We start from the raw sequence: 23,583 nt of genomic DNA on the forward strand, positions 1-23,583 counted from the left end.
GGAATGAAGTCAATCGATTCCTTCAATCCAAGACTGTGGGCGGCGCGGCAGTAGCTCAGTGGTTAGCACCGCTCCCTCACAGTGCCAGGGACTTGAGTTCGATCCCACCCTCAGGGTGATTGTGTGGAGTTTGCACTTTTCTACCCTCCCCCTCCCCCTCCCCCTCCCCCTTCCCCTCCCCTCCCCTCCCCTCCCATCTCTGGGTGCTCTGGTTTCCTCCCAAGGCCCCAAGATGTGCAGCTTAGAGTGGATTGGGCATTCTAAATTCAGGGATTAGCTGTGGAGGTTATTAGGTGGGATGCTCTAACGGGGGTCAGTGTGGATTGTTGGGCCAAAGGGCCTGTTTCCACAGTGTGGGGGTTTGATGATTCCCCCATCGTGTCTGCAGCCTGGCTTCCAGCTGCATCTCTTTGAGCCGAAGGTCCTCCAGCATGTTTTCCCTAGTTTACAGCACCCAGAACCTCCCACCTTCTGCAAATCGAAAGACAAATCCCACCCTGCCCTCTCCAATGTGTGCAAAGTAACTGCTTATTCAGTTTTAGTGGCCCAGCAGAGGCTGGAAGCCAAGTTCAGAACACATGAGGATGGCCTCAACCAGGACCTTGGGTTCATGTCACATGACAGGTAACCCCACTTCACTGTCACGCTCTCTCACACCCACACAAAGCATACACTCTCACACACGCTCACATTCACACAGATCACTCTCTCAGACACACACACACATATACACCCTCTCTCAGGCTGATACTCTATCACTCACACACTTTATCAAGCACACACACACATCCTCTCATGCATGCACACTTACATATAAGGCTTTTGTGTGATTTTGAATTTGCAGAATTATATTTGCAGATACATTGTGCGCTTTTTGAGCAAAATACAATCTACAGGCAGTCAATCCATGTGAGATTTTATAAATTCCTACTTTGAAAATAGAACCAGTCTCACTCAAGATTGGGATAGAGACCTTAAGTTGTCTCGAGAATGTGTCTTCAAACAAGTTCTGGGATTTACATATTAATGAACCAAAACCTGCAACCTATTCTAAAAGATGAAAGACTTCACAACAATCTAAGTTTGTTCTATATCATTTCTGTTGCATGAAACTGCGATCTTTTGCGATAAATTCTCCTATGATCCTGCGCCACAAACACCTGATGAAGGAGCAGTGTTCCGAAAGTTAGTGCTTCCAAATAAACATGTTGGACTATAACCTGGTGTTGTATGATTTTTAACTTTGTTTCTCATGAATACATCCCACACTTCCCGGTGCTGCCAGGAAACGTTACAATGTCGATGAAATGATGCAATACCTGCAGAGATGAAAAATTTACAATTTCTAACGATATTAGCTACTCATTCACTGCTCCTTCTGATACATGACATTGGAAACGTAGTGCAAGAGGTTGAAAAGAGTGAGCAGCTTTAAAACAAAAACCTATTGGATCTCATAGCTTTCATTGACAGTCTGAGACCAGGGTTAAGTTCAAGTAACCTTTATTGCCACCCAACTTTGTTACAGCTTCAGATCTCCCCAGCAAAAAAAAAGTATATGAAAAGAAGCTTTTTTTTTAAACATCTCAAAGCTCACACACTCCTCCCAACTCCACTTCCTTTACTGTTGGTCAGCGCCGAGTTGTCCCTTTATAATTGGATCCTTGGTACAGCCTTAAGCTAAAGGAAGTATTGCCTCACTCAGCAATTTAAACCCGCACACTGTATTCATTTAAGTTACTCCCACTCATTTGCCATGGGGTGGGGGCAGTCAAGAGTCAACCATGCTGCTGTGGGTCTGGAGTCAGGTGTAGGTCAGACCGGGTAAAGGATGCAGTTGAGATGACTGAGTGAATCCTTTCCCACAATGGCAGTTTCCTTTCCTAAAAGGGACATAAGTGAATTAGATGGCAGTTTCTCCCCCCAAAAATGGATTCATTATTAGATTCAGAACTCCAAATTTCTGACCGAATTCCAATCTCACCATCTGCCTCGGCGGGATTCAAACCCCGGGAATCCCCGGAACTGGGTTGATAGTCCAGTCGACAATGTCACTCAGCCGTCGCTCCTTCAATCCCCCTGCAATGGCACATGAACTCAATAGACAATAGGTGCAGGAGTAGGCCACACAGCCACCACTCTCTGGGTGAAGACGTTTCTCCTCATCTCTGTCCTAAATGGCTTACCCCTTATTTTTAAGCTGCGTCCTCTGGTTCGGGACTCACCCATCAGCGGAAACATTTTTCCTGCCTCCAGAGTGTCCAATCCTTTAATAATCTTATACGTCTCAATCAGATCCCCTCTCAGTCTTTTAAACTCAAGGATATACAAGCCCAGTTGCTCCAATATTTCAACATAAGATAGTCCTGCCATTCCAGGAATTGACCTCGTGAACCTACGCTGCACTCCCTCAATAGGCAGAATGTCTTTCCTCAAATTTGGAGACCAGAACTGCACACAATATTCCCGGTGCCGTCTCACCAGGGCCCTGTACAGCTGCAGAAGAAACTTTTTGCTTCTATACTCAATCCCTCTTGTAATGAAGGCCAGCATGCTATTAGCTTTCTTCACTACCTGCTGTACCTGCATGCTTGCCTTCATTGACTGGTGTACAAGAACACCCAGATTTCTTTGTACTGCCCCTTTACCTAACTTGACTCCATTTAGGTAGTAATCTGCCTTCCTGTTCTTGCCACCAAAGTGGATAACCATACATTAAACTGCATCTGCCATGCATCTGTCCACTCACCTCACCTGTCAAGGTCACCTTGTAATCTCCTAGCATCCTCCTCATATTTCACCCTGCCACCCAGCTTTGTATCATCAGCAAATTTGCTAATGTGACTATTAATACCATCTTCCATATCATTAATATATATTGTAAAAAGCTGCGGACCCAGCACTGATCCCTGCAGTAGCCCACTGGTCACCGCCTGCCATTCTGTAAGGGAGACATTTATCACTAGTCTTTGTTTCCTGTCAGCCAACCAATTTTCAATCCAAGTCAGTAGTTTGCCCCCAATACTATGCGCCCTAATTTTGCTCACTAACCTCCTATGTGGGACTTTATCAAAGGCTTTCTGAAAGTCCAGGTACACTACATCCACTGGATCTCCCTTGTCCATCTTCAGAGTTACATCCTCAAAAAATTCCAGAACTCGCTGGTGGCTCCGCAGTTGGGAGGAGCGGGTGAAGCCCTTTCCACACTGAGAGCAGATGAACGCCCTCTCCATGATATGGACCCTTTGGTAGATTACAATGTAGATGTCTGAGTGAACGCCTTCCCGCACACAGAGCATGTGAACGGCCTCTCCCTGGTGTGGATCGGCAGGTGCCTCCACAAGTTGCCCACATGACTGAAGCTCTTCTCGCACTTAGGGCAGGTGAACGGCGCCTCTTTGCTGTGGACCTGCTGATGGGTCAGCAGGGTGTAAGAATCGACAAATCCTTTCCTGCACTCAGAGCAGGTGAACGGCCTCTTCCCCAGGTGAACCCGCTGGTGTTTCAGGACGTGGGATGCATCGATGAATCGCTGCCCACACAGAGAGCAGGAGAACGGCCTCTCCCTACTGTGAACCTGCTGGTGTGTCTGCAGGTGGGACAACTGAATGAATCATCTCCCACAATGGTGGCAGATGAACGGCCTCTCCCTGGTGTGAACTCGCTGGTGTGTCTGCAGGCTGCACAGCCAACTGAATCCCTTCCCACATACTGAGCAGGAGAACAGCGTCTCCCCAGTGAGAACGCATCTATGGGTGTCTAGCACCAATGGGGAAGGGAACCCTTTCCCACAGTCCCCACATTTCCATGGTTTCCCCATGAGGGGAGCATTCTTTGTGTCGCGCTGGGTTTGAAATTCAAAACAGAATGGATACATAGTCTCTCCCCACTGTGAGGGTTGAGATTTTGATCCCCCAAGCTGAGTAAATTGTTTGACGCATTTTTCACAGACAGCGTACTGAATCTCCCTCACTCGGATGTCTCAGTATTATTCCTGCCATACGAGTGTTCAAAATCTCTCACACAGACAAAAGAAAACATTTCTTCTTGAATTGAATGGCTGCTGATATTCAAGCCCCAATGATTCAAGTGGCTCTGTCAGAAGATGACGTATCGTTTGTTTTCAGATTTCTTTCTGCATGTCTTCCTCCAAAAAAAAATCACAAATTGAGTGATCACTGTCAGTACTGTTAAATGAACATACTGTTAAATGAACAGGTGGCAATTCCTGTATATTGCCAGATGAGTGCTGACCATATATTATGCAGGACGCAGAAAACCCTCATGCAACAAGATAGCCTTCAGTGTGTTTGGAGGAAAACTTAATTTAGATCGCAATAACCTGGAACAAGCTGTCGACAAAGGTGCTGGAAATGGAGCTGAATCACGAATATGATAATGAAATGTCAAGACTGCTTGGGAAAAGAAAGCCAGTGAAGTTACTGAATGACTTCCTGCTGTCCTAGTAAATACAAAAGAGACAAGAGATATAGAACGTAACTCTATTTCTGCATGAGAAGGTGAAAAATCATAGCCACAAAGTTTTTATAACAGCCAACAATATCAGATATACACCATATGAAGCAACAGATGTCTACATTTGAAATCAATGTGCCAATCCCTTAAATACTGCTCAGTTCCATGAGAAACGACCCTTATAATTTTGAACATGAGGAAAGAAGTAAACCTTTTCCAGGGTGCAAACTCTATACGTGCCAAACCGAGGGAATACACAAGGAAAATGTCTTTGAGAAGGACAGAGAGCATCTGAGCACCTTTGGAGAGCCTGCTCCCTCCATGGAGTCACTCCAGTTGCTACATGTGAACAGTCTCCACCCAACACAACCCCCCACCCACGCCTCTCTCTCTCCCCCTCCCAGGATGAGGAATAGAAAGGGGGAGACGTTGCTATGCTCCCAGATGTTGCCCAGAGGGAGGGAGTTTCACTCTGAAATTGACAGGGCTACCTCCACGTTGAGACGTCCACAATGGGGGAGAGAGGGCACATTGGGAGGGGAGGACACTTTGCAAACTCCTTTCGCTCTCCTCCACGTCAATGCAGTTTGAGTTCAAGCAAAGCACCGGGTATAATTTTAGCTTTACACTCTCAGAAAAACCCCACCTCTGTGAATCCAACACTTTACTCCCCCCTCCACTCCATGGAAATATCGATTTGAGAGATTCCAGAGTTGGAGTTGCTACCATACCTGCTGTAGGGGGTTTGGTAGAAGCTGTTTATTTTAATGAACCATTTCATTTCAACCTCATGCTTGCCATTCAAATACTAATTTTACACAGAGGGTGGTTGATGTGTGGAATGAACCTCCTCAGGAAGCGGTGGATGCGGGTACAATAAAAAGACATTTGTTTTAGTACATGAACAGGAAAAATTTGGAGGGATACAGGCCAACAGCAGGCAGGAGAGACTGATTTAGTTTGGGATTATGGTTGGCATGGACTGGTTGGACCAAAGGTCCATGACCATGCTGTATGACTCGATGGTAAGTTCATAGTTCCTTGAAAGGGGAGTCGCACATAGACAGAATAGTGAAGAAGGTGTTTGATATGCCTGCCTTTATTGGTCAGTGCACTGAGTGCAGGAGTCGGGAGGTCATGTTGCGACTGTAGAAGACATTGGTTAGGCTACGCTTGGAGTATTGCAAGCAATTCTGGTACCACCGATCCCACCCTGACACACCATAAACCAGAGATAGTGACTGAAATTGACTCTGATACAAAATCAAATCATTAAATCGCTCCAGTGCAGAAAGAGGCCATTTGACTCGTTGAATGCATTGAGTACAGGATTTGGGAGGTCATGTTGTAGCTGTACAAGACATTGGTTCACCCACTTTTCGATTCTTGCATTCGATTCTGGTCTCCCTACTGTAGGATAGGAACGATGTTGTGAAACTTGAAAGTGTGCAGAAAAGATTGATAAGGATGTCGCCAGGGTTGGAGGGTTTGTGGTATAAGGAGAGCCTGAATAGGATGGGGCTGCTTCCCTGGAGTGTCAGAGGCTGTGGGGTGATCTTATGGACATTTATAAAATCATGAGGGGCACGGATAGAGTAAATAGGCTAGAGGAAGTGGTGGAGGCTGGTACAATTACAACATTTAAAAGGCATCTGGATGGGTGTGTGAATAGGAAAGGTTTGGAGGGATATGGGCCAAATGCTGGCAAATGGGACACTAGATTTAAATAGGACATCTTGTCAGCTTGGATGTGTTGGATCAAAAAGTCTATTTCCGTGTTGTATATCTCTATGTTTATTTGTTGACAGATGCTTTATTTCTGTTGATGTAAATATTGTTAGGGAAAGAGAATTCCTCTAGTAGGGGACGATAAGAATCCTGGGAGACCCCCAATTCTGGTTTACGATCTAATGAACACACTTTAAGCACCAAATGTGCATTTATGTCTCATTTTGTTTCATTTTTCTTGTTTTATTCCCTGCTCCAATGACCCTCTCAGTCTGGATGGTTCTCAGTCTGAGAATATTGTGGATTGGGCCTTGATCGACTGAATGTTTTATTGCTCTGGAAGGTGTAAAAGGGGCTCAAAGTTTCAGCAGAAAGCCAGCTGAGCTGAGAACAGACAATATCTTTCTCTGGGAACAGGGAGAAGAGGACAGAGAAATCAGAACCTGAAATCCGAGCCGACACCAGAGTACCATGTTATTAGTGCTTTGATTAGCAGTGCCAACCCTCGACCTTTACCTCGCTTCCTATTCAACTTGAATGCCACGTACCCCCTCAATATTCAGATCCAATCCTTGTCATCCTGAAGCCATGTCCCTGTAAGGAGTCTCAGATCATAATTATTCTCTTCAATGTGTGCAGTCAATTCATTCAGTTTTGTGACATTGCAGCACACATTCAGCCATACAGTCTTCAGTTTCAATTCTTGTGTTCTGTAGAATCCAGTTTTGATTGATTAGATTAGATTCCCTACAGTGTGGAAACAGGCCCTTCGGCCCAACAAGTCCACACCGGCACCCTGAAGAGTAACCCTCCCAGACCCATTTCTTTCTGATTAATGAACCTCACACTATGGACAATTTAGCATGGTCATTTGACCTGACCTGCACATCTTTGGACTGGGACATTTACTTTCCGTGTCCCTTTCTATCATTCTCTGATGTTCATTTCCACATCACTACATTGCTCACCTGCCTTGATACGGATTGGCCATAAAAAATGCATGTTCATACATTCCCAGTAATAGAAGCAGGAGTAGGCCATTTGGTCCATCAAGCTACTCCACCATTCATTAAGATCATGGCTCATCTATCCATCGTCTCAGCTCCTCTTACCTGCATTATCCTGACTATCCTAAATTCACCTACCATACAAAATCCCATTGAACTATGTCTTGAATATGGCTGCTTCTACTGCTTCCTTGGGCAGAGAATTCCAATGATTCACCACTCTCCGGGAAAAGCAGTTCCTTCTCCTCTGACTTAAACCTACTCCCCCTAATCTTGTGACCTAGTCTCACTCACCATAGAAACAACTAGATAGGGTGGGTCTGGGTGGTATGCTCGTCGGATGGGTCAGTGTGGACTTGATGGAATGAATGGCCTGCTTCCACGCTGTAGTGATTCTATGATTTACCGCAGTTGTGTTTGCCATGGACCACAGCACCAGAACCTCCCACCTTCTGCAAATCGAAAGACAAGTCCCACCCTGCCCTCTTGTACATGTGTTATCTAACTGCTTAATCATTTCTGGTGAATCCAGCCCACGCCTCCCGCTGCTGCCAGCAATCTTTACAAAGCTGATGAGACAATGCTATACCTGCAATACTGAAAATCATAAGGCTTCTAACGATACCAGTTGCTGATTCACCACTCCCACTGATGGACAGCATTGGAAATACAATGTTGGAGGCTGAAAGAAATGAGCAGTTTAAACAAAAACTCACATAACCCTACACTAGGCTCCCTGCTCAGCACACTTTACTTAAATCACTTCAACTCCACATTGCAACAAATTCCCACTTTCCACCAATATCCTGAATGTCCTCACTCACTCGGTTGCTGTCTCACAAATGAAAGATTTCATTGTAGCTTCTGCTTCCAGTCAGGACAAAACATCTTTGAAAGCTGCTCTGAAAGTCCAGTCTTCACAATGACACTTCTGCTTTCCTTCAGTCCAAATTGTCCGTGCTGACCAGATATCCCAAATTAACATAATCTCATTTGTCAGCACATAACCCATACCCCTCTCAATTCTCCCTATTACCAGATGCCTTTTGAAATGCTTTAATTATACCAGCCTCCACCACTTCCTCTGGCAGCTCATTCTATGCACACAACACCCTCTGCGTGAGAAAGGTGCCTGCAAAGTTCCTTTTAAATATTTCCCCTCTCACCTCAGACCTATGACCTCTAGTTTTGGTCTCCCCTACTCTGGGGAAAACGTTTCGCTATTCACCCTATCCATGCTCCTTATGAACTTCTATAAAGTCAACCCTCAGCCCCCAATGATCCAGAGAAAACAGCCCAGCCTATTCAGCCTTTCCATATAGATCAAACCCTCCAACTCTGGCAATAGCCTTGTAAATCTTTTCCAAATCCTTACAAAGGTTCGTAACACTTTTCCTGTAGCAGGGAAACCAGAACCGAATACAGTATTCCAAAAGTGGCCGTATCAATGTCCTGTACAGCCGCAACATGACCTCCCAATATCTGTATTGAAATGCACTGACCTATTAAAGCAAATATACCAAACACCTTCTTTGCTACCCTGTCTACCTGCGACTCCACTATGAACCAGCACTCCATGGTATGTTTATTCAACAACACTCCCCATCAAATGTGTAGATCCTGCCATGATCTGCCTTTCCAAAATCTATATTTCAAAATGGGGTCGAGAAATGTATAAGCCGTGATTGAATGGTGGAGCAGATCTGATGGACTAAATAGCTTAATTTCTGCGCCTATGTCGTATGGTCTCTTGCTGTCCTGGACACACTGAGAGAATTGGAAGCAGGAATACGTCATTTGTCTTTCCAGCTTTCGCCAGTATTGAACAGTTCATAACTGGATATAAATATACCTGCATCTAGATGGATAGGCTAGGACTTTTTTCACTGGAGCATCAGAGGTTGAGAGGTGACCTTAGAGAGGATTATAAAATCATGAGGGGTATGGATGAGGTGAACAGCAGGTATTCTTTCCCTAGTGTGGGTGGTTCAAGATTAGGGAGCAAATTTTGAAGGTGAAGAAAGAAATATTTTAAAAAGACATGAGGGGCACCTTTTTTTAAAGATAAAGAGTAGTTCGTTTGAGCAATCAATGTCCAGAGGAGTTGCTGGATGCAGGTACAGTTACAATGTTTAAAAGACATTTGGATAAGTCCATGAATAAGAAAGGTTCGGAGGGATATATGTCAATCATTCGCAGGTGGGACCAGTTTAGTTTCAGAACACCGCCAGCATGGACTAGTTCAACTGAATGGTCTGTTTCTGTGCTGTATGACTCTGTAACTGTTCTGTACTGGTCTTAAAACCATTTTCTTGCATTCTCCCATAACTTATTTGTTCTTCAAAGTCACATGAACTCAGCCTTGAATACATTCAATAATCGACCTAACTGCAGGAAGACATCCCCACTTCTGAACTCAATTCCTCTTGCTGATATACCACTTGCTTTGCTCATTGCTTGCTGCACTTTCTGACAACTGGCAGTGACTGGTGTAGAAGGACACTGAGGCCCCTTTGTCTATCCACACATCACTCCTGATGAAGGGCTCGTGCCCGAAACGTCGACTCTCCTCCTCCTCAGTTGCTGCCTGACCGACTGTGGTTTTCCAGCGCCACAATATTCAACTCTGATCTCCAGCATCTCACTTTCGCCACATCTCAACATATCACCATTTAAACAATGCACCTCCTTTCTGCTATATTTTTTACACTGCAAAGGCTATAACTTCACATTGTGGTACTGCATTTGCCATGTGTTTGCAAGTTGACACACAGACCTGGATCAACTTTTCCAGAGTCTGGCCCCTCCTTCGGTTCACTCTTGAACCCCAGAATGAAAACGTGATGAGAAAAACACTGTTGTACTTACAAATGTTAGACAGAGGAAGGAAGTTACAGTCTGGGGTGAAGTTTAACCTTATGCAGAGAGAAAAAAGTAGCAGCAGCTTCAGAGCTCACGGTCCAACCTCCGCATTTCCACAATGACCGGCTCTGATTGGCAGGAGGACCAGACTCCTTCCGGTCCTCCAAGGTTCTCCACTGCTCCATGGAAAGGAGCTCGCGCTCTCCCAAGAGTATGCGCAGTGCTTTGCTGACACTGGCGATCATGCGCAGTACTTGCTGACACCGCGGAGCATGCTCAGTGTGCAGGAATTTGTTTCAAATTTTAAAGTTAAAAATCACAAAGCACCAGGTGATAGTCCAACAGACTTATTTGGAGAACTAGCTTTCGGAGCCCTGCTCCTTCATCAGCTGATTGTAGAGTATAACATCGTAAGACACAGAATTTATGATCTTACGATCTTATATTCCACAACCACCTGATGAAGTAGCAGCGCTCCGAAAGCTAGTGCTTCCAAACAAGCCTATTGGACTGTAACCTGGTGTTGTGTGATTTTTAACTTCGTACACCTTAGTCCAACACGGGCACCTCCCGATCATGACAGCGTCCAAATGCGAATACGAGAGAAAAATGCCGAAGCTATTTTATTTTGCCGATTTTTTCCCCCTGTGCCTCGACATTTTATTTCTTTTGCATTTTGTTTGGCTGCTCAACGTTTCTGTCTTTTCCCCAGGGTAGAGGTATTCCAAAACTAGAGAGCAAAGGTTTAGGGTGTGGGGGAAAGATTTTAAAAGATCAAAAAGACTAGGAATAGAACATTCACCCCTTACTGGGCGAAAGTGAGGACTGCAAATGCTGGAGATTAGGGTCGAGAGTGTGGAGCTGGAAAAGCACAGCAGGTCAGGGAGCATCCGAGGAGCAGGAGACTCGACGTTTCGGGCAAAACCCTTCGTCAGGAAATAGCCATGGGGAACTGCAGGGCTGTAGCGTAATCGAGTGAGTCTAAGTGGGATGCTGTTTGGAAGGTCGGTGTGAATGGCCTGTAGGGATGATATGGTTCCACTGCCTGAACCACGCGTCTTTTGAGAAGTGTGGGAGGAGTGGGTTCCAGTTCATGGGACACTGACACGAGTCCTGGAGAAGGTGGCATTTGTGCTGTCTCTCTCTTCACATTTTGCCCCCCTGTCCATTTTCTCCCCATCCACTGCCCCCTGCCCATTCTCTCTCCTCACACCGCACCCTCTATTCTCCCCCAACCATCTGAACCCCAGCCTGTTCCCCTGTCCATTTCCCTCCCTTCTCCACAACCACCAGCGACCCCCCAACACACGCCCCCAACAATCGTCCTTTCTCGTGCCTCAGCCCTCTTTGATCGCTGTATGAAGTCTTTCTCAGGGGAGAGAGAGAATGGATGGTGATGACTTTACCTGGGAGACACGGCATGTGAGAAATAGCTGATTTTTAAAATTGAGAATAACTAAAACCATATATTCAGAAACTTCGTTAAAGTCGGGAAAAATGTTATTTTTTTCAAAAAAAAAGCTGCACAAATCTTTCTGAAACTTGCATTGATGTTTGTGCAGTTAGGCCACAACAAATGACAGGCTGTAAGGAGTGAATGAGTGAATAAAAGACAAGTCCAACCTTGCCCTCGAGGAGAAAGTGAAAAATGCAGATGCTGGAGATCAGAGTCTAGAGTGTGGTGTTGGAAAAGCAAAGCAGGTCAGGCAGCATCCAAGGAGCAGGAGAATCGACGTTTCGTGCATAAGCACTTGGCACTCGGCCATCGCTCCTTCAACCCCCCTGTGATGGCGCGTGAACTCACTGGTGCCTCCGCAGGTGGGAGGAGCAGGTGAATCCCTTCCGGCACTTACAGCAGGTGAATGGCCTCTCTCCAGGGTGGACCCGCTGGTGGGTCAGCAGTGCAGCTGACTGAGTGAAACCCCTCCCGCACATGGGGCACGTGAATGGCTTCTCTCCCTTGTGGATTCACTCATGCGTCTGGTGATGGCTGATCCGACTGAAGCCTTTCCTACACACTGAGCAGGTGAATGGTCTCTCCCGGTGTGAATCCGTCTGTGGGTTTCCAGCAGGGATGGGGAAGGGAATCCTTTCTCAAAGACCCCACATTTCCAATGTTTCCCCTTTGGAGAGAACTTTCCTTGTGTTGCTCTGGGATTGAAATTACAATCAGAACAGGTACATAGCTTTTCCCACCTTGAGGGGTGAGACTTTGATTCCTCCAAGCTGAGTAAATGGTTTGAAGCACTTTTCACAGTCAGCGCACTGAATCTCCCTCACTCGGTGTCTCAGTATTCTTCCTGCCACAGGACTGTCCAAAATCTCTCAAACAAACAAACAAAAGCAAACATGCCTTCTTGATTGGAATGGCTGCTGATATTCAAGTCCCAATGAATCAAGTGGCTCTGTCAGAAGTTGATGTATAATTTGCTATAAGATTTCTTTCTGCACGTCTTCCTGCAAAGAAAAATCACAAAATAAGTGATCACTGTCAGTACAGTTAATGAACATTACATTGGTGGCGCTTCCTGCAGACTGCGAGATGTCTGCTGATCACATATTATCCAGGCCACAGAAACCTGAAAACCCTCATGCTGCCAGATCGGCTTAGCTGTGCAAGGAGGAAAACTTCATTTCAGTGACAATAACATGGAACAAACTGCCTACAAAGATGCTGGAAATGGAGCTGAATCAAGGATATGAAAATGAAATGTTAAGGCTGCTTGAGAAAAGAAAGGCAGTAAAATTGCTGAATGACTTCCTGCTGACCTATTAAATAAAAAATTATGACAAAAAAAGGACGTAACTCCATTACTACATTAGAAGGTGAATAATAATTACAACAGAAACTTTTACAACAGCCAACAACATCAGATATACACCATATAGAACAAAGAAAGTTTACAGCCCAGGAACAGGCCCTTCAAGCCTGAGGCGATCCAAATGTACTGTCTAAACCTGTCGGTCAATTCCTTAGCATCTGTATCCCTCTACTCCCCACCCACTCATGCATTTATCCAGACGCATCTTTAATGTATCGACCGTGCCTGCCTCTACCACCTCTGCTGGCAACGCGTTCCAAACGCCCACCACCCTCTGTGTGAAGTAAAACGCGTTTTCGCTTTGAATAAGTGCTGCCCTTGCCGCGTTCATTGTAACGGGAGCTCTGCCTCATTCCTAATTCAGGCAGTTGGATCTCGTTTGATGAAGCTGCTTTTTGAGAGTATTGACTAGCCGTTTTTGCACAAGGCAGTATAAGAAACAAGGGCTCGTGCGGGATTTGAACCCGGGATCTCTCGCAACCCCACGTATCAGAAAACCCGAAGCGAGAATCATACCGCTAGACCAACGAGCCACAGGCCACAGGCGGCCTACATTTTTTGAGCAATGTGCCAATCCCTTAACTGCTGCTCAGTTCCTTGAGAATCTAACCTTTTAGTTGTGAACATGAGGAAAGGACCAATCCTTTTCTAGGGTGCAACTGTATACGTGCCAAACTGAGGGAACACACAAGGAAAATAGCTTTAAGAGAGATAGAAAGTGTTTGAGCACCTTTGGAGTGTCTGCTCCCTCCCAGGATTCACTCCAGTTGCTACAAGTGAACAGTGTTTCACCCACCCCGACCTCCCCTTCCCCCTCGCTGCTGGAGGATGGTATATGGAAAGGGGGAGACATTGCTTGGCTCCCAGATGTTGCCCAGAGGGAGGGAGTTTCACTCTGAAACTGACAGGGCTGCATCCGCATTGTGACGTCAACAATGGAGGGCGGGCCGGACAGCTGTCCTGCAGATGAGGCACGTGTGGAGGGGAGGGCACTTTGCAAATCCCATTCTCCTCCAAGTCCATGCAGATTGAGTTCAAGCAAAGCAAGGGGTTTAACTATACTATAGAAAACCTCCTTTGTGCCTTGGGAAAACTCCGGCCGCGGGAAATGCAGTGTTACAGATTCAAAGTAACAGAAGCAGGAGTAGAGCATTTGGTCAAGCCTGCTCCGTCATTCATTAAGATCACAGCTCCACCAACCTGGACTATCCCGACTACCCTTAATTCCCCTACCATGCAAACACCCATCCAACTGCGTCTTCAATAAACTTCATGAAGCTGTCTCAACTGCTCTCTTGGGCAGAGAATCCCATGGAGTCTCACAGAGTGACACAGATGTACAGCACGGAAACAGACCCTTCGGTGCAACTCATCCATGCAGCCCAGATATCCTAACCTAATCTAGTCCCATTTGCCAGCACTTGGCCCAAATCCCCATAAAACCTTCCTACCCTCCAACCTCCAACCCTGGCAACATCCCTGTAACTCTTTTCTACACCTTTTCTAGTTTCACAACATCTTTCCGATAGGAAGCAGACCAAAATTACATGCAATATTCCAAACGTGGCCTGACCAATGTTCTGTACAGTGGCAACATGAGCTCCCAACATCTATCCTCGATGCTCTGACCAACAAAGGAAAGCACACCAAAAGCCTTCTTTACTATCCAATCTGCCTGCGTCTCTACTTTTAAGGAACTATCAACCTGAACTCCAAGGTCTCTTTGTTCAGCAACACTTCCAAGGAACTTACCATTAAGTGTAAAAGTCCTGCTCTGATTTGATTTTCCAAAATGCAGCACCTCATATTTATCTGCATTAACCTCCAACTGCCATTCCTCAGCCCATTGGCCCATCTGATCAAGGTTCTGTTGTGATCTGAGGTAACCTTCTTTACTGTCCACTACACCTCCAATTTTGGTGTCATCTACAAACTTGCTAACTATACCTCCTCCGTTTACATACAAATCATTTATATAAATGACAAAAAGTAGCGGGCCCAGCATCAATCCTTGTGACACACCATTGGTCACAGGCCTTCAGTCTGAAAACCAACCTCCATCACCACCCTCTGTCTTCTGCCTTCTAGCCAGTTTGTATCCAAATGGCTAGTTGTCCCTGCATGCCATGAGATTAAACCTTGCTCACCAGTCTCCCATGAGGAACCTTGATGACCGCCTTCCTGAAGTCCATATAGATCACGTCCATCGCTCTGCCCTCATCAATCCACTTTGTTACTTCTTCAAAAAACCCAATCATGTTCATGAGACATGATTTCCCAAGCATAAAGCCATGCTGACTATCCCTAATCAATTCTTGCCTTTCCAAATACATGTAAATCCTGTCTCTTAGGATTCTCTCCAAAACCTTGCCCATCGCGGATGTCAGGTTCACTGGTCTATAGTTCCCTGGCTTTTCCTTACCACCGTTCTTAAATAGAGGCACCACGTTAGCCACCCTCTAGCCTTCCGGCACCTCGCCTGTGACTATTGATGATACAAATATCTCAGTAAGAGGCCCAGCAATCACTTCCCGAGTTTCCCACAGAGTTCTAGGGTACTCCTGATCAGGTCCTTGGGATTTATCCACTTTTCTGCATATCAAGATATCCAGCAATTTCTCATCTGAAATATGGGCATTTTTTCAACATGTCACCATCTACTTTCTCACATTCTAGATCTTCCATGCCCTTCTCCACAGTAAACACTGATGCACGATATCCGTTCAGTATCTCGCCCGCCCCCCGCCCCGCCCCCCCATTCTACTGCAGCTCCACAAAGGCCGCCTTGCTGATCTTTGACGGGCCCTATTCTCTCCCTTGTTATCCTTTTGTCCTTAACGTATTTATAAAAATCCTTTGGGTTATCCATGACTATTTGTCAAAGCTATCTCATGTTCCCTTTTTTGCCCTCATGATTTCCCTCTTAAGTATGCTCGTACTGCCTTTATACTCTAAGGATTCACTCGATCTCTCTGCCGATACCTGATATATACATCCTTCTTTATCTTAACCAAAATCTCATTTTCTCTAGTCATCTAGCATTCCCCAAGCTACCAGCCTTTCCTTTCACCCGAACAGGAATATACTCAGATGAAGGAGCGTCGCTCAGAAAGCTAGTGTGCTTCCACGTAAACCTGTTGGACTATAACCTGGTGTGGTGTGATTTTTTAACTTTGTACTCCCCAGTCCAACACCGGCATCTCCGAATCAGGAATATACTGTGCCTGAACTCTTGTTATCTCATATTTGAAGGCTTCCCATTTTCCAGCAGTCCTTTAACCTGCGAACATCTGCCCCCAATCAGCTTTTGAAAAATTTTGCCTAATACCTGAGTCTGTCTCCAATTTAGAACCTCAACTTTTAGATCTGATACATTATTTTCAATCACTGTTCTAAAGTTAATAGAATTATGGTTTACCCTTAGGTTTTGCACCCTCGCCAGTATGTACATCCACATTGTGAATTAGAAAATGTCCTTGTACACACTTAACAAATTCCTCTATTTGGCAGATAGGAAAATGGGCAGGAGTTATACCTTGGGTCCACTCTTCCTTCATTCCCACCAAGCCTAACCCCATTCCCACCCCAATAGTCCAACGGCACTTTCCCCTGCAACTGCCGAATGTGTGACACCAGCCCATTTACCTGCTCCCTCCTCTCTATCCAAGGGTCCAAACTTACCTTCCAGGTGAAGCAGCACTTGACCTGCACTTCCCACAACCCAGTCGACTGCAGTTGCTGCTCATAATGTGGTCTCATCTACATTGGGGAAAACGAAGCATAAACTGGGTGACTGCTGCACAGAACATCTACGTTCTGCCTGCAAAAAAGACCCTGAGCTTCCAGTTGCCTGCCAATTCGACACCCCACCCTGTTCCCTGGCCAACATCTCTGTCTCAGGTTTGCTGTAGTGTTCCAGCGAAGCTCAGCACCAGCAGAACGAAGAGCACCGAATATTACACTTGGGGAGCATACATCCCTCTGGTCCCAATATCAATATCAGTCTCGGGCCTGAACTCCATAGTATCCTCGTCCCTTCCACACAACCAAGCCTTGTTATCACATAGTCTGTCATTACACACTACCTCTTCTTTGCCACGAACAGTCTCCATTCACCCTCCCACGCAGATCGTTATCAACTTCCTTTCCTGTCCACAGTTCTGCCCTCGCTTTGGGCTCTGTCCTGATCTATCATTAACTGCGTCCGCCTTCCTCCCATATAAACCAACGTTTTCCCAAAATATCTCCTGCATATAAACCAACGTTTTCCCAATCACCATCAGTTCTGTGGAAGGGTCACCGGCTACTCCTGTTTTTTGTTTTAGATATACAGCATCCACAGTTCTTTCACCTTTTTATTGAGGTAGATTTTGAAATTACTTCGGGAGACAGAAGGAGAGGGGGCAGAGAAGAACACCCATGAACTGTTGATCTCCGTTGTTACTCATAACGTAAAATCATTGCAGTGCGATCACTTCCCTTAAGCATGAATAGAGGTTGCGGGCTATGCGTGAGCTTGTGGCGCAACGGTAGCGCGTCTGACTCCAGATCAGAAGGTTGCGTGTTCGAATCACGTCAGGCTCACTGACGTCAACTTCCTCCATTTCAAATCAAGAAAGGAGTACTTCACTCCGGATATCTGTTGAGCCAAATCTTCTTTGCGGAAATTTTCGATCACACGTGAAGCTTTGCTGTCTGTTTGATTTGTGAACACTGTGTCAGGGAGGTGGTGTGCCCATTGTTTGAGTAAATGCTCAGCTCCCCCAGTTCATCACGGGATTTAAACACAGCCGCCTCCCTCTGGGCAGCCGCTTCAATCAGTTGGTGACAGCGCGGTGTGAATAACGTAATACCGATATTTTTACAACATAATTCAGAGACTCCCAGCTTTATGTTTCAATCTATCAGGAGAGTGTTAGCGAGTTCAGATAGAAATGTTTCTCACCAACTGCAAATCCTTTCCTCTCACTGGACACAGTTAAAATTATCTTTATTCAACAGAAGGAGCGGAAACTCTAGTCTGATGGCCTCTCTCCACATTAACGGTGAGCCTGAATTTTATAAACGGTGTCAGTAAAATCCAGTGGCGGACACTGATTTGGTTCAATCGATTTTTTTTGCCAAGAGTAATTCACAGAGAGGATGCTGCTGTGCGAAACAGCGTGGGGAATTACTGCAGGGCCTCCTGCGCATGGGACACACCGCAACTGATGTGTTTCACCTTCACCAGGCTCAACACAATATGTAAATAAGTGTCTCATTCTGTCGCCTTTCTCCCTGTAAATCTGCACATTGTTACATTGAACATGCCCCACCGAATTCCCATTTGTGTCCATTGAATCTGCCTCTTTGTCACTGTCAGACAGCGACTTACTGACCCCACTCCCTGTGCGAAAACGTTCTTCCTAATGTCACTTTTACTTATTTTCCTGATGACTTTAAATCTCTGCCAAATTATTCTCGATCCTTTCAGGCCTGGGAGCATTTGCACTGCATTATTTCCTCTGTCTAAAACCCTCATGACGTGGAAAACTTCAATCAGACCAGCTTTCCGCCCTCTGTTCACCAAAGAGAGCTGCCCCAAACTTTCCAATCTCCCTTCATTGCTGACATTCCTCAGGACGGTACCATTCACATTAACCTGTTCAGCGCCGTCTGCAATCACTTCACTTCCCCGCTTCCTGAAGTGTCACCCTCAGAATTGAGCGTAATACAGGTGGAGGATTCATTCAGACTCGGATTGCGCGGGCGAAAAATCTGCAATACTTGTTTTCACTTTGAACAAGTGTTTCCCTTCGCCGTGTTCGCTGCAATGGCAGCTCTGCGCCGTCCCTAATTCAGGCAGTCCGATCTTATTTAACGAAGCGACTTTTTGAGAAAATTCATCAGGTATTTTTGCTCAGGTCAATTTAAGGAATGATGGTTCGCCTGGGATTGGAACCCGGGAATTCTCACACGGCTGCATATGCTCGAAGACCCAAAGCTAGAATCAGATCCCAGACTAACGAGCCACCTCCGGAAGCAGCTGAGATTTGCTCAGTATGAAATCCATTGTGCATTGCTCCCAGAATTGCAAGTAGGGAAGAGTTTCAAGAACATCTGCTTCTCAATCTGTCTCCCTGCGGAGTTACAGTCCTCCGCATGACAGTTACAGTCATGCGGAGGAAATGGGCAACTTTGAACGTGTTCCAAAGGTCCTGTTAATGGAGAGATAGAAAGATGCTGTGCTGTCGGGACAGAGAGAAATGGACACCGGAGACTCTTCCCTCAGGTAAATTGATATCAGTGCATTTTTGTGCAGCCTGCTTGGTGTTCAGAATTTGTCTTAACACAACAATCCTGCAGGAAGTCTTTTGTTACACCGTTGGTTTCTTTACTGCGGGCAATGGACTAAAACAGCAAGTCATGTGTTTCAACTTCACCGGTTCATTGCCATCTGAGAGAAGAGGTTTCACACGAGATCAGGACACACCGTCAGAGAACAGGACAAGACAACTCAGAGCTCCACAAGGGTGCCAGCGCAACTGTGTAAATTTGACTTGTGTATCGATGTGATATATTGAGCTCAGATACCCAGATTTGTTTTGGGAAACAAATGACATGGCAAGGAAAAGAACAGAGCGCCGTTATACGGGAAAGCTACGAAAGACATTAAGTGAGTAGGAGAAAATGGTTTCGCTTCTGGGTTATGATCCCATCATGCACTCGCTGTGCCATTCTCCTGCATTGCACGGTAGCTTTTCCAGAGAAATATTCAGCTTTTCATCTGGCGTGTGACTTGCATGTTCGAGAATGACGTCAAAAGATCTTCACTGCTGTAGTGTCATGTGCTGTTGTGCAGACATGTCGCCGATGTGCAAATATAAACTCAGAGAGTAATGTACACTAGAGACTCTGAGCCAGCTGAAACTTGCTCAGTGTGAAATACATTCCACATTGCTCCAAGAATTGCAAGCAGCAAATTGTTTCCAGAACATCTGCTTGTCATTCTGTCCCAGGGGCGCTGATGTTTGTCTCATCCCCAGGAACTGGTCTATCTCCACTGTCGGATAATTAAACCAATTTGTTTCTACTTGTCCGCTTTTCTGGAGGGAGGGAAGAGTCCATTCGCTCTTCTGCTTTTTAACTCCCAATCCCTTGGGGTGAGAGGTATCACTTACACTTTGTGGGCGGCACGGTGGCACAGTGGTTAGCACTGCTGCCTCACAGAGACCCGGGTTAAATTCCCGCCTCAGGTGACTGACTGTGTGGAGTTTGCAGGTTCTCCCCGTGTCTGCGTGGGTTTCCTCCGGGTGCTCCGGTTTCCTCCCACAGTCCAAAGATGTGCAGGTCAGGTGAATTGACCATGCTAAATTCCCCGTAGTGTTAGGTAAGGGGTAAATGTAGGGGTATGGGTGAGTTGGGCTTCGGCGGGTCGGTATGGACTTGTTGGGCCGAAGGGCCTGTTTCCACACTGTAAGTAATCTAATGAGTGGGAAGTGAGTAACTTTGATTGTGAATTTCCTCCAAACTTCTGTTATTGGAGAGATAGAAAGATGCTGTGCTGGCGGAGCAGAGAGAAATGGACACCGAGGACTCTTCCCTCAAGTAGATTCATATGAGTACATTGTTGTGCAGTCTGCTTGGTGTTCAGAATTCGTCTTCACGCAGCAATCTTACAGAAAATCTTTCGCAAAGTGGGCATCGCTTTCATCGCTGCGACCGCGCAGCAGTTAACATCTGAGCCTAAGTGCCCCAGATGAAGAGAATCCGAGTGAAACCTTCACTCACTGAGAGTCATCCCCACGGCACTGAGCTGCGGGACTGCAGGCAGTCCAACACGGAAGGGACGGTTAAATGAACCATTGTCGCTCCCTCAGCCTCTCTGTCCCATAGACAGGCAGTGGGACGGCATAAACACGTACCATCGTTCTCCCGCCGACAGAGGCGGTCCAGCCCATCGTGTCCACGGCGACTCGCTGCCACTTGTCTCTCTCTGAGGTGATTCACAATCAGTGATATCTGTCCGAATACTAAGGGGCTGTGTCTGAATGGTGATACCGTTTCTGACATGCTGATCGTCTTGTCATTCACGTACGAACCGGCGTGGCGAATTACGGCAGGCAAGGCACGAAATCACAAGGTATGCGTCTCAGCTCACTGGCATCTCAGAGAAGTGGGTTTGCGATTCAGTTCGTAGGAAGCCGACGAAAAACAGGAGAAGACCACTCAGACTTCGAAAACCAAGTTACTTGAACAGTGTGAGTTTCGGGATGATCCGGGGCATTCAGACAGTCGTTTGAAAGGCAAGATGCTGAGCAGAGTGCTATCACAAAGGAAAGTTGCTGTAGAAGACACTGAACAATAGCAGAGGATGATTTCGAGCCATCGACCTCTGGGTTATGGGCCCAGCGCACTCCCGCTGCGCCACTCTGCTCTTACGCACAGCGCCCTATTCCACAGGTCCCTTCAGACTTTCGTCTGGCGCCTGGCATGCACGTTCGAGACTGATGAGAAAGTGAGGTCTGCAGATGCTGGAGATCAGAGCTGAAAATGTGTTGCTGGAAAAGCACAGCAGGTCAGGCAGCATCCAGGGAACAGCAGAATCGACGTTTCGGGCATAAGCCCTTCTTCAGGAAGTTCGAGACTGATGTCAAAGATCTCCACTGCTGTCGTCTGATATAGTGTTGCGCAGACGTATGGAGGCTGTGTAAATACAAACTTTTTCTAACTTCCCACATTCTGTTGGTCGAACTGTGATTTCACTCTGAATAGACGCCATGCGGCCCACCTTCGCTCTGCTGGGTTGACACAGTAAGTAAACGTGGGTCTCTATTCGTATCATTCTCTTGCCTTCTCCATGTAATTCTGCACATTGTTACTTTAAACATGACCACCGAATTCCCGTTTGCGTCTAATGAATCTGCCTCTTTGTCAGTGTCAGTTAGGGATTTACTGACCCCAACCACCACTCCCTGTACGAAAGCGTTCTCCCTAATGTCACTTTGGGTTCTTTTCCCCATGACTTTAAAACTCTGCCGAATCGTTGCCGATCCTTTCAGGCGTGGGAGCATTTTGACTACATTACTTTCTCTGTCTCGACGTCGCATGACTTGGAAAGCTTCAATCGGGCCAGATTTGAAACTTCTGTTCTCCGAAGAGAGCTGTCCCAAATTTCCTATCGACCCTCATCGCTGACAGCCCTCAAACACCGCACCACTCACGTCAACCTATTCAACGGTATCGCCAATCATTTTACTTCGCTGCTTTCTGTCCCATTGGTACTCCAAGGAGCCCAACCTCGTTTAACGAAGATGCTTTTTGAGAAAATTAATCGGGCACTTTTGCACAAGTCACGAAACGCGGGCTCGTCCGGGATCTCTCGCACGTGTGCGTCGACGCAGACCCAAAGTGAGAATCATACCGCTAAACCAACGAGTCACACCGCCGGGCTGCCTGCGCCCCCACTCTACCTCTTGAACCAGCTGAGTCTTGCTCAGAGTGAAGTATAGTTGACATTGAACAGGCTGGAGCTGTTTTCTCTGGAACGTCGGAGGCTGAAGGGTGACTTGATGGAGGTTTACAAAATTATGAGGGGCATGGATAGGATAAATAAGCAAAGTCTTTTCCCTGGGGTCGGGGAGTCAAGAACTAGAGGGCATAGATTTAGGGTGAGAGGGGAAAGATATAAAAGAGACCTAAGCGGCAACGTTTTCACGCAAAGGATGGTGCGTGCATGGAATGAGCTGCCAGAGAAAGTGGCGGAGGCTGGTACAATTGCAACATTTAAGAGGCAATTGGATGAATATATGAATAGGAAGGGTTTGGAGGTATGTGGGCCGAGTGCTGGCAGTTGGGACTAGATTGGGGTGGGATATCTGATCGGCATGGATGGGTTGGACCGAAGGGTCTGTTTCCACGCTGTACATCTCTGTGACTCTATGAACAGCTGCTTCTCATTCTGTCTCTCTGCTGCCGTTTGCCCGCCCCCAGGAACCGGACCCTCTCTACTGGCAGAAAATTAAACCGTTTTCTTTCTCAACTTTTCTCTGACACCGGAGTGACCAGTGACAAGCATTGCCCTCCTCAACATAGAGTACAGAGAACAGGAGAAGACCCCGCAGACCTCCACGAGTGTGTCATCTCAACTGTGCACATTGGGCCTGTGCATCAATGTGAAATATTTACGTCGAAGTTTTTTGGGAAGCAGATGAGAAGGCGAGGTGCACAACAGTGCGCCGTTATACGGAAAAGCTGCTAAAGACGACATTGAGTGAATAGGAAAGATGGTTTCCCTTCTGGGTTATGCTCCCATCACGCACTGGCAGACATATCGCCTACAAGCAAATATTAACTCTGTCTAAATTGCCACATTCTGTTTTGACGAACCGTGACTTCACTCAGAAGCACAATTTACCCGCTCCCTCCTGAATATCCTTCCAGGCTCGAACATACCTTCCAGGTGAAGCAGCACTTTACCTGCACATTTGCCGCAACCTAGTCTACTGCATTCGCTACTCAGTGTCGTTTCCCCAACGGAGCATGAAGTATAAACTGGGTGACTGCTTCGCAGAACATATCGGTTCTCGATTAGATTACAGTGTGGAAGCAGGCCCTTCGGCCCCAACAAGCCCACACCGACCCGCCGAAGCGCAACCCACCCATACCCCTCAATGTACCCCTTACCTAACACTACGGGAAAATTAGCA

At 46.4% G+C, this 23,583-nt stretch overlaps 1 protein-coding gene and 2 non-coding genes across 3 annotated transcripts in view; 1 reads left to right on the forward strand and 2 right to left on the reverse strand.

Annotated features, from left to right (window-relative positions):
- LOC148143305 (uncharacterized) overlaps positions 1-23,583 on the reverse strand; it is a 46,429-nt gene that overhangs the window by 8,180 nt on the left and 14,666 nt on the right. The gene's annotated exons all lie outside the window — the stretch shown is intronic.
- Positions 13,339-13,428, reverse strand: trnap-cgg (transfer RNA proline (anticodon CGG)). The gene is given in 2 exon segments: positions 13,339-13,374; positions 13,393-13,428. It is a non-coding gene; the product is annotated as a tRNA-Pro (tRNA).
- On the forward strand, positions 17,408-17,479 carry trnaw-cca (transfer RNA tryptophan (anticodon CCA)). Its single transcript has one exon. It is a non-coding gene; the product is annotated as a tRNA-Trp (tRNA).

This window comes from Chiloscyllium plagiosum, unplaced genomic scaffold (assembly GCF_037043375.1).
Source record: "Chiloscyllium plagiosum isolate Xiang-an unplaced genomic scaffold, Cpla_swu_hap1 HiC_scaffold_27, whole genome shotgun sequence".
Lineage (NCBI taxonomy): Eukaryota > Metazoa > Chordata > Chondrichthyes > Orectolobiformes > Hemiscylliidae > Chiloscyllium > Chiloscyllium plagiosum.